This window comes from Petaurus breviceps, unplaced genomic scaffold (assembly GCF_028583685.1).
Source record: "Petaurus breviceps papuanus isolate PSGF00001 unplaced genomic scaffold, PetGlider_PUasm1.0 188, whole genome shotgun sequence".
NCBI lineage: Eukaryota > Metazoa > Chordata > Mammalia > Diprotodontia > Petauridae > Petaurus > Petaurus breviceps.
In genome coordinates this window covers 23842932-23855447 of record NW_027185804.1, presented here as the reverse complement: position 1 = coordinate 23855447, position 12516 = coordinate 23842932, and the positions used below count along the sequence as shown (strand labels likewise).

Below are 12516 nucleotides of genomic sequence, written 5' to 3'. Positions count from 1 at the left end.
GAGTTTTTGGAGGAAATGCATGGCATGATTTCTCCAAGAGCTTTTGTCCCCATCCATGCCTACCCTTTGGATGAAAGTCCAAAAGCAGAACCCACAGCAAGCTCTTTTCTGGGAGTGAAGAGAGACTTGTAACCTGCCCTTCCCATGGGATAATTTAAATGTGTAATTCCAAGGAGATGAGGACGTTGCATTTAAATCACATGCTGACTGGGCTCCTCTCCTCCAGCCCTGGCTCTAAGAATCTGGTTCTTGAGCAAAGAATGCTGTCATAGATCCAGGAAGGATGAATTGGTCCCATCCGAGAGATGGAATCTCATTTTTCCTGTTGGGCTTTGAGTTGGGTTAGTCAGTTTGTGGTTTGGCTTAATGCATACTCCTGACTACTGTATGGATGTGGACCGGCCAAGGGCCTGAACAGATTGGGAGAAGCGACTGTGTCAACTTGCAGCCCAAGTGATTCTTGGGCACATTTCATGTTACCCATCCCCTCAGCACCAAGAGTCATTTCCCAGGCACAAATCAGAAGAAAATCTCTGGGCCCTGTTCTCTCTGTCCACATGGCAGTCTACCACATGGTCTGATGTCCAAGAAGAATGGAAAAGCAAGAAAAGTTTTCCAGGTCAGAACCCAGTGGTGACTTTTCAGGACAAGTCAATAGGGCTTTATGCTTGTTTGAATGAAGTGCGCTGACATGTAGTCAGTCCCTGGACTGAGACCTCAGCTGGCCCATCACCCTGCCTTCTGGTAGGAAAATAATAGTACCTAGAATTTCTGGAGTGCTTTAAATTATGCAAAGCACTTTACATATGCTATCTCATGTAGCCCTCAGAAGTAGGTGCTATTATTATCCCCATTTTATAGATGAGGGGAATGAAGTGACTTCCCCAGGGTCACAAAACTGGCGCCCGAGATCGGATTCAGGCTCATGTCTTCCCGACCCAAGTCTGTTACTCTGCCTGTGGTGCCCACCCAGCTGCCCCTTCACTAAACCTTCTTGGATAAGAACCTTCAAAGATTCATGTCCAGATGTGGTCCTACAACATCTCTTTGCAACCCATTCCAATGGCTCATGCTGAGGAAGTGCCAGATTAGACCAGAACCAACCTAGTGGGCCTTGGTATTCATCACAGTACAAAGGTGGGTCCAGACAGGTGGGAGAGGCTTGGCTCTAAGAATATTCCTCTAATTAGTGCCCTTCTATTTTATTTGCAACTTAACAATTGTCTTAACCTTCCCTGAATTAGTGTAGTATGTAGAAAGAGCATAGCTTCATAGTACCTGAGTTCAAATCCTGACTAATGTTTACTACTTGTGTGACTTCAGGCAAGTTACTGGGCCTCGGTTTCCTCATCTGTAAAATGAGGGGTTGGTACTAGATGACCTCTGAGGTCCCTTCCAGCTCTAGATGAAGGAGCCTATCTTATTATTACTAGTTCATTTTATGTTGGTAGAGTGGTTTGAAATCTTAGGCATAAAACCCTAGGGGGAAAGCAACATGTGATTAAATACTCACTCCTTTAATATCAGGCCTTTATGATGAAAAGCCTCACTCTAGGAAGCAGCTGAGGTTGTATTAATTGTCCTCGTGCAGCCTGTCACAACCTAGGAAAGCACAGAAAAGGTCACAGTGACTTGCTGAGGTCCCTGCATCTTGGCTATTTATTTGCGTCTACTCATTCCTCTCTAGTTGGGGGAAAAACAAGCTCTCACACAGTCACTTTGACCTTCAAGCCAAGCCCTCTCCTTCTCTTTACTTCTCTAATTGGTTCGTGGTCAGAGTCTACTCATAGAATGCATCATAGCTGTTGCCAACAGCATTTGCTTTGGACTTTAGACCCAAGGTCCAAAGTGTGGGCTGCTCTACAGACTAATGGAAGAACCATTGTAAAGCACAAACTGTCCCTGGGCTCACTGCTGTTGGCTCCTGGCACTTCCCCACTGGGGCTGAGCTCTGACCTTCCCGCCTTCCAGGATAAAAATTCCAGCAACACCCACCATAGCCATGCCTTCTCCCAAACAATGGATCTCCTGAGATTCCCCTAAGGAAGATCTGTGAGCTCTAAACTGATGCAGCTTCTTCTAGGAAGCCTGTAAATAAAGGAAAATGGAATCAATTATTTTACTCTAATTTGTGTGCTTGGACCCAGTTCCCACTAACCTCACTAACTTGCTGTTCCCTGACCAAGACATTCCCATTGTTTGTTGTGTCTCATGACCTCATTTGGGGTTTTCTTGGCAGAGATACTGGAGTGGTTTGCCATTTTCTTCCCCATCCCATTTTACAGATGAGGAAACTGAGGTAAACAGGGTGAAGTGACTTACCCAGGGTCACACAGCTAATAAGAGTCTAAAGTTGCATTTGAACTCAAGTCTTCCTGAAGAACAGTACTCTATTCACTGAGCCCAGCCTGACTTTGGGTAGTCAGTTAATAAATGACTATTAGATTGAATGTATTTTCATTTTCCTACCTTTCCATGTCCCTCTCTTTCTACCAAATGTCTATCCTGAGGAGTTGGAATGATTTTCAGATCCTACTCAGATTATTGTTTCATACTTTGGATTTGTATCCCCAGGACCTAGTGGACTATGGTATAGTCGGCAAGGAGTACAAAGCATAGTGCCTCTATTTGTTCCAGGATCCATGGCCATTTAGATTGAGATTGTAAGGCCAAGGATCCTGGAGGGGTGGAATGTAATAGTAATGGCATTTAAAGATTCCCCTGTATTGGCTTGGTTTTTGGTTTGATTGTGTTAAAACCCAGAGTTTGTTAATCCCACTTGTGGGATGGACTTGTTGACATGAAGAGAGAGTGCTGAACTGGGAGGAGCTGGTGACTCCTCCCTAGATTTGGAGAGAAACAAGAGAGAGGCAAAAGAACTTTTTGGAAGCAGCACCTTTGGATTCTGAGAGAGACTGAGAGAATTGCTGAGGGCCACTTTGAATTGCCCAGGACTTTTGAGAGCTGCCACCCAGAGCTGCCAAGGACTGAGGAGACATGGCTGTTATGCTGGTACTTTGTCTGTTTTGATGTTGTTTTGCCACATTTGTCCATTGGTGAAAGACAGTGCTGTTGTTGCAGAAGCCTGGGAACCTTTCTGTTGGTTCAGAGCTCTTGAGACTGTTCTGCAGACAGAGAGTGAATACTGTCCACTGGTGAAGGACAGTGCTGTTGTTATAGAAGTCTTGGAACCTTGCTGTTGGTTGCGAAGCCCTGAAGCAGGATTTTCTTGTTGTATGTTTACAGAAATCCTGGAAGAGGGTTTTGCTAATGTTTTCAGGGGTCCTAGGACTGTTCTGCAGACAGAGGATGAATTAATGAAAACACTGGCAATGTATCTTGTGGCCTTGCTAAGCTTTGTCTTCCCAGGAACTAAGATTGCTGAGAACTTGCCTCCTGTCAAGATGAAGAAAAGACCTCCATTTGGGTATTAAGTGCTGTGCTTAAACTTGTTGTAACTCTGGGGTAGATTCAGTTGTGATCCAGGGGTGGGGAACTTTTGACCTTTTTGTGTTCTATGATTGAACAAATGAAGGTACTTTACTTATGTTTGGAAACCAATCTCCATTTGAGAAGAGGGGCTTTGTGATGGACTAAATGAAGGTACAGCCTAGGGGTGGAGTAGTATTTAGAACAGGGACTTTGTAATTAATTGAATGAATTGTAAGGTCCTGGGGTGGGGTAGTACTTGGAGATTATTTAATCACACTTAGTAAATGCTGTATTTTGAATGATGTCATGTTTTGATTCCCTCTGTTCTTAATTTGTCACTGAATAAAACAGAGAGCACTTATGCTGGTATTCTGAACCTTGGGAAGTTGCCTTTGCTTGGCATTACATTACAGGTGCTTAATATGTTTGTTGACTGATTGATTTGATTGAGCTGGAGAGGAACTTTAAAAAAAAGTTTAATAGTATTTTATTTTTCCCCCCAGTTCCATATCAAGAAAATTTTTAACCTTGATTTTTACAAGATTTTGAGGTCAAAATTTTTCTCCCTCCCTTGAAAATGGTAGGCAGTTTGATATAGTCTATACATGTGCTCTGTTTAAAGATATTTGCATATTAGTCACATTTGTAAAAGAAGAAATGGATCAAAAGTGGGGAAAACATGAGAAAGAATAAGGTGAAAAAATATGCATTCAGAGTCCACCAGCTCTTTCTCTGCCTGTGGAGAGCTTTTTCCTTTGTTCGCCCTTTGTACTTCTCTTGGATCATTGTGCCGCTGAGAAGAGCTGAGCCATTCAGAGTTGGGCATCACACAATGTTGCTGATACTGTGTACAGTGTTTTCTGGTCCTGCCCATTTCACTTTGCATCAGTTTATACAAGTCTTGGAAAGGAACTTTTAAAGTCATCTAGTCCTGCTCCCCTCATTTTATAGTGGAGGAAACTGAGACCTGAGAAGGTAAATAAATTGTCCTCTCAAGTAATAATGAGCAGAGTCGAGATTGGAACCCAGGACATCTGATTCCAAATCTATTTTTCTACCTGTATCATGCTTCAGATGATGGTTTCCTAGATCTAGAAGGGAACTATAGACACCATCTAGTTTAAAGCCCCCCCCCCACCATTTTACAGGTGAGGAAACTTAAAGACCCTAGGAGGTGACCCACACCCAATATAGAAAAACCAGGACTCAGTCCCTAGCCCAGAGTTTATTCCACAGTACCATGTTGCTCCCCCCCCAACCCCTCTAGCTTCCATTCCTCATGCCAGAACAGGTATTTTCTAGGTGATACAGGAGCAGGGAACTGCTCTAACAAGTCCTTCTCTGTAGCCCAGGCTGGCAGAGGCAGGGCACCTGTCTGGCCCCCATGTACAAATGTGGCCTGTGGGATACAGACTGGGAACATTTGGAAGATATGCTAAAACCACCAGGCAGGGACAAACTGCCACTAGTGTTCATTAAAGGTGTCCAGTGAAATACTGCCGTCAGGTTCTTCTGGACTGAGATTCAGCCTGGACTTCTTTTTACATCCTTGCCCTGGGATGAACCTGCTATGAATAATTCACCTTCAGTCTCCTTTTAGATTTAAAAATAAAATAAAAAAACAACCTTTCCTATGGTTAAAAAAAGCTACAGAATTTGAGAGCTATTTTTTTCCATTCTGTCCCGCTCCAGGATATTAATAATTAGTATTTTCAGGAATAAATCAAAAGGATTATAACATCTAGGGCTGAAAGTCACTTTAGTGATTATCTGTCCTCACCCTCTCATCTTTCAGTTGTTGTTCAGTCATGTCTGACTTTTCATGACCCCATTTGGAGTGTTCTTGGCAAAGATACTGGAGTGGTTTGCCATTTCCGGTTCATTTTACAGATGAGGAAAGTGAGTTAAATTGGGTTAAATAACTTGCCTAGGGTCACACAGCCAGTAAGTGTCTGAAGCTGGATTTGAACTCAAGTCTTCCTGCCTTCAGCCCCAGCACTCTATCCACTGTGCCGCCTAGCTGCCCAATACCCTATTCTGATATATGAGGAAAGTGAGTGTTTTGCCCAAGGTCACACAAGTGATATTAGACTCCTGATCTTATGACTCTAGTTCTGTCAACCAACAAGCATTTATTAAGTGCCTACTGTGTGCCAGGCTGAAGATACAAAAACAAAGGTAAGATAGTCCCTCACCCTAAGGAGTTTACATTCTATTAGGGAAACAATATGCACACTATATGTTCATGTACGTATGTAGAAAGCAATTTTAAAGAGAAAAACTCTTGAAGCTAGAGGAGTCAGACTTTTATGTAGATGGAAGGACTTGAAGGAAACATGCCCTGTCCACCTGCCTTGCCACCTTCTTCTGGTGAGGGTGGGTGATGTTAATGAAACCCTTACCCCTTTTTGTACCCTGGGACCGACTCCTGGCAGTCTAGTGAAGCCTTTCACCCTTTTGCGGAATTACAGTTTTTAAATATATAAAATGAAATTTGTCAGGTAACAAAGGAAGCCAATTATATTGAAATATTCTTATCAAAATAGATTTTTTAGAAAGTCAGAGATCCCAGGTTAAGAAACCCTGGTTTAGAAGGGACATCAGTCTTTAGTTGTCTTAATGCTCAGGTTAAGCTGGAAAAGAAAAAAATGTGTCTTCAAACTTAGATCAGGCCACAAGGACAAAGTTTGTCTCAGTATCTCTAGCACCGAGGACAGGGCCTGGTACCACAGTAGGCATTTAGTATGTTTTATTTACTTTTTAGAGCTTATTTTTTGAAACTCCTAACCCCTTCCTCTGACACATGGGAGGATAACCTAGAAGATGCAAATGCCAGCCAACTCTTCCAGGAGTAAATAGATAAATTGTTAGACTTGTAGTTTGAAAGACCTGGGTTGGAATTCTGCCACAGATAGCAGATGTGTAACCCCTGAACAAGTCATTTAACCTTCCTGTGCTTCAGCTTCCTAATCTATAGAATGAAGAAGCCTCTGAGGTCGGTCTCTTTCCTCTAAATCTATGATCCTTTGACCCACCCATCCATCCTGTGCAGCATCATTTTAGGCTTAGCATATGACTGAGAAACTGTATGTGGCAGAAATTCTCAGAATGACCTAGAATTCTGCAAGGCTGTCCCAGCATTCTGACTGCAGTAGAGTTACTGAGGGTGGGGCGGGGGGGGGGAAGGTTTCTGGGTGGACTGTACTTGGGGAGTGTTTTAACCGAAGCAGATGAGGTGAGCTGTCCAGGCTGACTCCAGAGAACATGTGGCTGACCAGGGTTCTAGAAAGTGCTGGGAAACCAGGCTCCTTCTCCTCACTGCAAGCTACCACCCCCACCCAGCACCCCTCCTCCAACTTCAAGTCAAGGTGCAGATAGATGGCCCCAGCACCCCTCCTCCAACTTCAAGTCAAGGTGCAGATAGATGGCACACAGGGCTTTTTTCAGCTAATGAAAGTCTGTGGTCATCTCTGAGGTAATTGGCAAATGCCATTCAGGCCAGAGCAAATGTTCTTTTAGGTCAGGCAAGGAGTTTCCCCTTACCATGGGACTTTGACTGAGGGGACTTCCTGATGAAAAGCCACAGCAGTTTTTCAATTGTTTAGGTTTGGTTTTGTTTTGTTATTTTTTTTTTAATTTTTTTTTTTTTTGGTGTGGAGAGGGAACATACAGGTTATTCCCTTAAAAAAAAAAAAACCACAATGACGTTTTAAAAAAGAAAAAATGCTATTCCTGTCTTAAGAGGGCATCCCTCCAAACCAGGGTTTTGTCAGCTGTAGGCTTGCCCTCTCTACCTCTTCTTCTCTCCAATCACAGCCCCTGTGAGCACAGGTGTGTCTACAGCCCAAGCAGCCCCTGCAGGGCAGGTTTGTCACTGTAATTCCCCAGCAATGTGGCACAGTAGAAATAACACTGATCTGGAGTCAAAGAACCTGGGTTCAAATCCTGTCCCTGATACTTACCTGGGTGACCTCGGGATCAGCACAGGCATCCCTTCCCCTTGTCTAAAAATGTGGGGGTTAGATTAGCTGTTATCTCAAGTCCATGAAGCTTCAAATGATCAGCCGTGGAGATTGGGCGCTGCAGGGATTGTCACCCCCATTTTATAGGGGAGGAGCCTTCAGCACAAGGTGATAGCATTGGGTCAGTGTCAGAGATGGAGTTGGACCTCAGGCCTCCCAGCTTCCAGGCTGGTGATCTTTTCATTATATAATCCAGCTAGACTGTAAGAAAAAAAGTGAGGAGGGATGTTGATTTTCCTCCAGATGCTTGGGGACCTGTAATTTAAGCTTACACCACTGCCCAGCAGAATTTCATAGACTGTGCTTCCTTCCAACAAATTGTTGTTGTTCAGTCTTGTCTGATTCTTCATGACCCTGTGGACCATAGCACATCAATATTGTCCATGGGGCTTTCTTGGCAGAGATACCGGAGTGGTTGGCCATTCTTTCTCCAGCTCATTTTACAGATGAGGAAACTGAGGCAAACAGGCTGAAATGAGTTGCTCAGGGTCACACAGCTAGGAAGTATCTGAGGGTGGATTTGAACTCAGGTCTTCCAGACTGTAGTCCTGATGTTCGATCCACTGTGAGCCTAGCACCCATTTAGTCTTTACCTGTAACATTTAATCTCCCCTCACCCTAGATGTGGACAAACCTCTGTTCTTGGAAGTCTTGGTGAAAGAGAGTCTTTATTCTCCTCCTGCAGTCAGGGGGACCCTCAGTGGAATAGGATCTCAGGCCTGGGGGTCCTGATTCTGCCACTTACTACTAGGGCTAGTGACATCATGGGCAAGTCATTCCCTCCCTCTCTCAGAAACTGTTCCTTCAATAAAATACGTGTTGAACGGATGATTTCCTAAGGTCCCTTCCAGTCCTAAACCAATACCTCCCTGAAGGGTCATCCTAAGTGCATTTGCCCTGCATTACCACCTTATGCTCAACTGTACCACAAAGGAGAATTCTGAACTGCAGCCAGGTGACCCAGGGGATAATAGCACTGAACTCGAGTCAGGAAGACTTGAGTTCAAATTTTCCCTCTGAGTCATGAGCTCCAACAGGGGAGGGGCCTCACAATCACAGAGCCTTCAGCTGTTGAAGGAAGCCCAGTCTATGCTCATTTACTTGAGCTTTCAGACTTTTAAGAGGAGGAAAAAAAAGACTAGCTCAGCATTTCCTTTTAAAGAAAAAGAATACATACTACCAGCTTCCACATGTTATTAAAGGTGGAAATTGAGCGAGGAGGGAATGACGTCCATTGTGCTCTCAGTGCTAGTTTGTGGATCAGAACCAGAGAGATTTTTAGGGAGAAGTGTCCAGGAGGAAATACCAGGGCATACAGTGATAGAAGTCAGTTCCCCCCTGTTTATAGGGAAGACTTTCAGGGGGTCTGTAGGAAGGAATGAGGTCATATGTTCTCAGCATCAGAGCCAGGAGGGACTCTCAAAATCCTCTAGTCTAAATTACTCATTTTACAGTTGAGGAAACAGACCTAAAGATGCTAAGTGATGCTTCCACCATCACACAGGTGGCTTTGGACCCAAGTCCTTTGGCTCTGAAGCCTATGTTCTTTCTACTGGCCCCCACTGCCTCCCACTTGTACTCAGCACAGGCTTTACTAACGTCATAGATTTCATCCTGGAAGGGACTGAGTCCAACTCCCTCATTTTCTTTACAGATGAGGAAACAGGTTGAGAGGTTAATTGACTTTCCCAGAGTCACACAGCTAGTAAGTGCCTGGGGCAAAATTCAAACTCAGGGCTTCCTTACTCCAAGTTACTGGACCACCTAAGTGCCTTTAGACTAGGGAAGAAGGAAGAGGGCAGAGGAAGGCTTGGTGGGGTTGGTTTGTTTCTAACAAACTTTTAAGGGAGTCAGTCCCACAAGCAAAGAAGAAAGTGTTGCCTTTTCCATCTAGGTGGCTCGATGAAAATGACAAATTTTGATTAAAATAATCTAGTGAAGTTTCTAGCTGGAGTGTCCTTGACCTCAGAGATTAAATGCTCAATTGGAAAATAAATTCCTCCCACCATTACATTCTGAGATTTCTAATTGAGGTGAAGTAATATAATAATATGGTAGATGGAGTAAAGGGCTAGAATAAACAGAACATAAATAAGTTGGCTAAAAAAAATTCAGCCTGACTAGATCAAGGGGTAAATAGAGATTCATATTTGAATTTATGGGCAGCTAGATGGTAGAGTGGATAGAGGCTTGGACTTAGACTCATCTTCCAGCCTCACACACTGACCAGCTGTGTGACCCTGGGCAAGTCACTTAACCCTGTTTGCCTCAGTTTTCTCATCTGTAAAATAGGCTGGAGAAGGAAATGGCAAACCCCTCAGTATCTCTGCCAAGAAAACCTCAAATCGGGTGACGGGGAGTGGGACAGGACTGAAACGACTGTATAACAACAGTTTGAATCTGTGCCATCAGTGCTCACAGTGGGACCGCAGAACAGCGCCGGGATACTAGAATAATGATCTCGTGATCACCATTTTCCATCTTTTGTCCAATCCCTGGATCGCTGCCTTGCCCTATCGAGTTCTTGGCCTCAAAGGTGGCTTGGCATCTTACGAGTTCTGTTATTTTAACTGACAGCTCCATCTGTCCTTCATCCTTGCCTGGCATCTGTTTGAGTAAACGTTGTCACAGGAACTGAGTTCAAATACTGACTACCATAAGACCTCCTATGGGCTTCATTTGGCATTGGCAAAGTGAGAAGGTTCCAGCCCTCCACAATCATAAGTCCGTTATGATCAACACCGACCTTAACTACAACCTTGGGAGCCTGGCAATAGTTGGAATCTGATCATGCTCACAAGCCCATTTTTCACATTGTTATGACCAGTGTTTGCTTTGAATCTTTTTGGTGGCCTCCTGAGAGCTGCTGCCACAGCAGCTCACTGGCCAAGGGCCAGGTTGGCACCCCAGCCAAGGTATTGCCCATCCATGTAAAATGTGTATAGCTGGAGGGCCCTACACCACATGACTGTGGTTACTGGTTTCTTTTCCTGCATTCGTTTACCTTGAGAAAACCCGAAAGGGCGAAACACTTTTATGAAATTTATTTGTAATGCCCTTAATAAGATGGGGTGGGGGGAGCTTTGGGTTTCTTTCTGGCTGTTTTTCTGGACTGCTCCTCTCTCCATTCATCATGCTTCCTTTCCTTTCCCTGCTACTCCTGTCCTCTGAAAGCCTAAACTGTCTCAGTCTGCCCCCTAAGTACAACCACATGTTGGAGGAGAAAGAAACTGGGGTCTGATTCAAGGGAGATGGGAAGTAAAGGAACCTTCCGAGAGGTGGATATAGTAGCATTTTGAAACTCAATGGCTTTAGTCATCAGCCTTTGCAGAACAAACTTTGGGGGGAGAAAATAAAGTCAGGGTCTGTGAAGGACCATGTGAATCTCAGGGGTGAGGGTTAGTAGAGAAGGGGGAGGGGGGAGAGAGGAGAGGCTGGGTTCTTAGCAGAGCTTAGGCCCTAGGGAACCATCAAAGACTCTGGCATGGTCCCCACCCCCACCCTCGTGCTCCTGGCAGGAGGCAGGGCCTGCCAAGGGGTCTTGTCTTTGACAAGTCCCCCTTAAGCTTTTGTTGGTGGGCGTCCTTTCAGATGCCCTCTGGCCTTCAGGGGCTTCATTTCGAGCCCCATCCCTTTACCATGGGGTTGGGCAAAGGGCCTGGCTTTGCTGTAGCACCCAAAGGGTTGTCAAAGATCCTGTTCCTCTGGGGGCACCTGCTTCCAGCTCCCATTATTGGAAGCAGCTTCATGGGAACTTAAGGGCCCAGATTTAGAGCTAAGAGGAACCTCAGCTAGTATCTATTCCAGCATGCTTATTTCATAGATGAAGATACTGAGACCCAGAGGAGGGGAGTGACCTTCCCATGGTTCTATAGGTCAGCCCGACTCCAATCAAATTTGTTTTTCTACCATTGCCAGCACCTTTTCACCTTCCTCTCATGCTTTCCTCCTCCCCCATTGAACAATTACCTCCCCCCCACCTCAAAATGTTTTGTTAAACTTCAGTTTTGTTTCCACACACCTACTCAATAGCTTGTGTTTGCAAAATAGGCTTATTTTTCAAGCAAAATGTCACCTGAATTGGGTAATAGCACATAATTCTGGTACATGAGGAGACTCTCATACCCACAGACCACCTAAGTCCATTCCTCTGAAGAGCACCAGCTGCTCATGTATTTTATTTCACTTACTATCCTCATAGCTTCTGTAGGATGTAAAAAGAGGCAGAGATTTTTTTTCTTTCTCTAGCTACCTCCCATCCCATTTTATAGACAAGCAAAGTGAGGTCTAGGCACAGGGAAGGTAGGTGGGCCTAGTTAATCAGTGCCAGAGCTGGTGTTTGAGCCCAGCAGATCAACAAGACAGTTCAGTCTTGATCTGATCCACAGAAAGGATCAAGGGAAACATGCACCACTAACCCATGATGATGCCAGCAAACATCACCTTTGCTCTTAAGCGCCCCATTTGGGGTTTCTCTGGCACTCAGACAAGGACCAGTTCTAAAGGAAAGGGCTGGCCAGTGTTCTCAGCCAGCTCAGCAAAATGGCGGAGGGTAGGAAAAACCCAAACATTCAACCTGAGTCAGAGCTGGACCACAGAAAAAACAAAGAGCAGGCTGGGAAAATTCCTCAGGAGCCTGGCCCCTTGTGAAAGAACCTAGAGTTCTACAGAATGGTAGAGCTGGAAAGAATCTCAGAGGCTGTCAACTCCAGCCTCCCATTTTATAGATGAGAGAGAATGGAGGCCCAGAGAGGTTCAGTGTTGTCACGCAGATCAGGCAGAGACGGAGCTGGTAAGATTTGAATCTGAGCCTTCTGGCTCCAAATCCATCATTTTCCCTCATGCTTCCTTGTAGGAGAAGAGAATGTTAGCACTGGAAAGGCCCTTCAAGGTCATCTATTCTGTACTGTTCACTGGACAGATGAGGAAAGTGAGACCCAGGGGGTGGAATTGAGACCACTCATGACATCATCCAGATCCTTCCTTCCTTCCTTCCTTCCTTCCTTCCTTCCTTCCTTCCTTCCTTCCTTCCTTCCTTCCTTCCTTCCTTCCTTCCTTCCTA

General features: G+C 44.8%; 2 protein-coding genes across 2 annotated transcripts in view; one reads left to right on the top strand and one right to left on the bottom strand.

The window, feature by feature from the left end:
- CAT (catalase) overlaps positions 1 to 4816 on the bottom strand; it is a 178302-nt gene extending 173486 nt beyond the window's left edge. The window contains exon 1 of the mRNA XM_069091397.1: positions 4813 to 4816. The gene's annotated coding sequence lies outside the window, so the exon portion shown is untranslated. The remainder of the gene's footprint in view (positions 1 to 4812) is intronic.
- Positions 1 to 12516, top strand: part of ABTB2 (ankyrin repeat and BTB domain containing 2) — a 193707-nt gene that overhangs the window by 68788 nt on the left and 112403 nt on the right. The window lies entirely within an intron of this gene.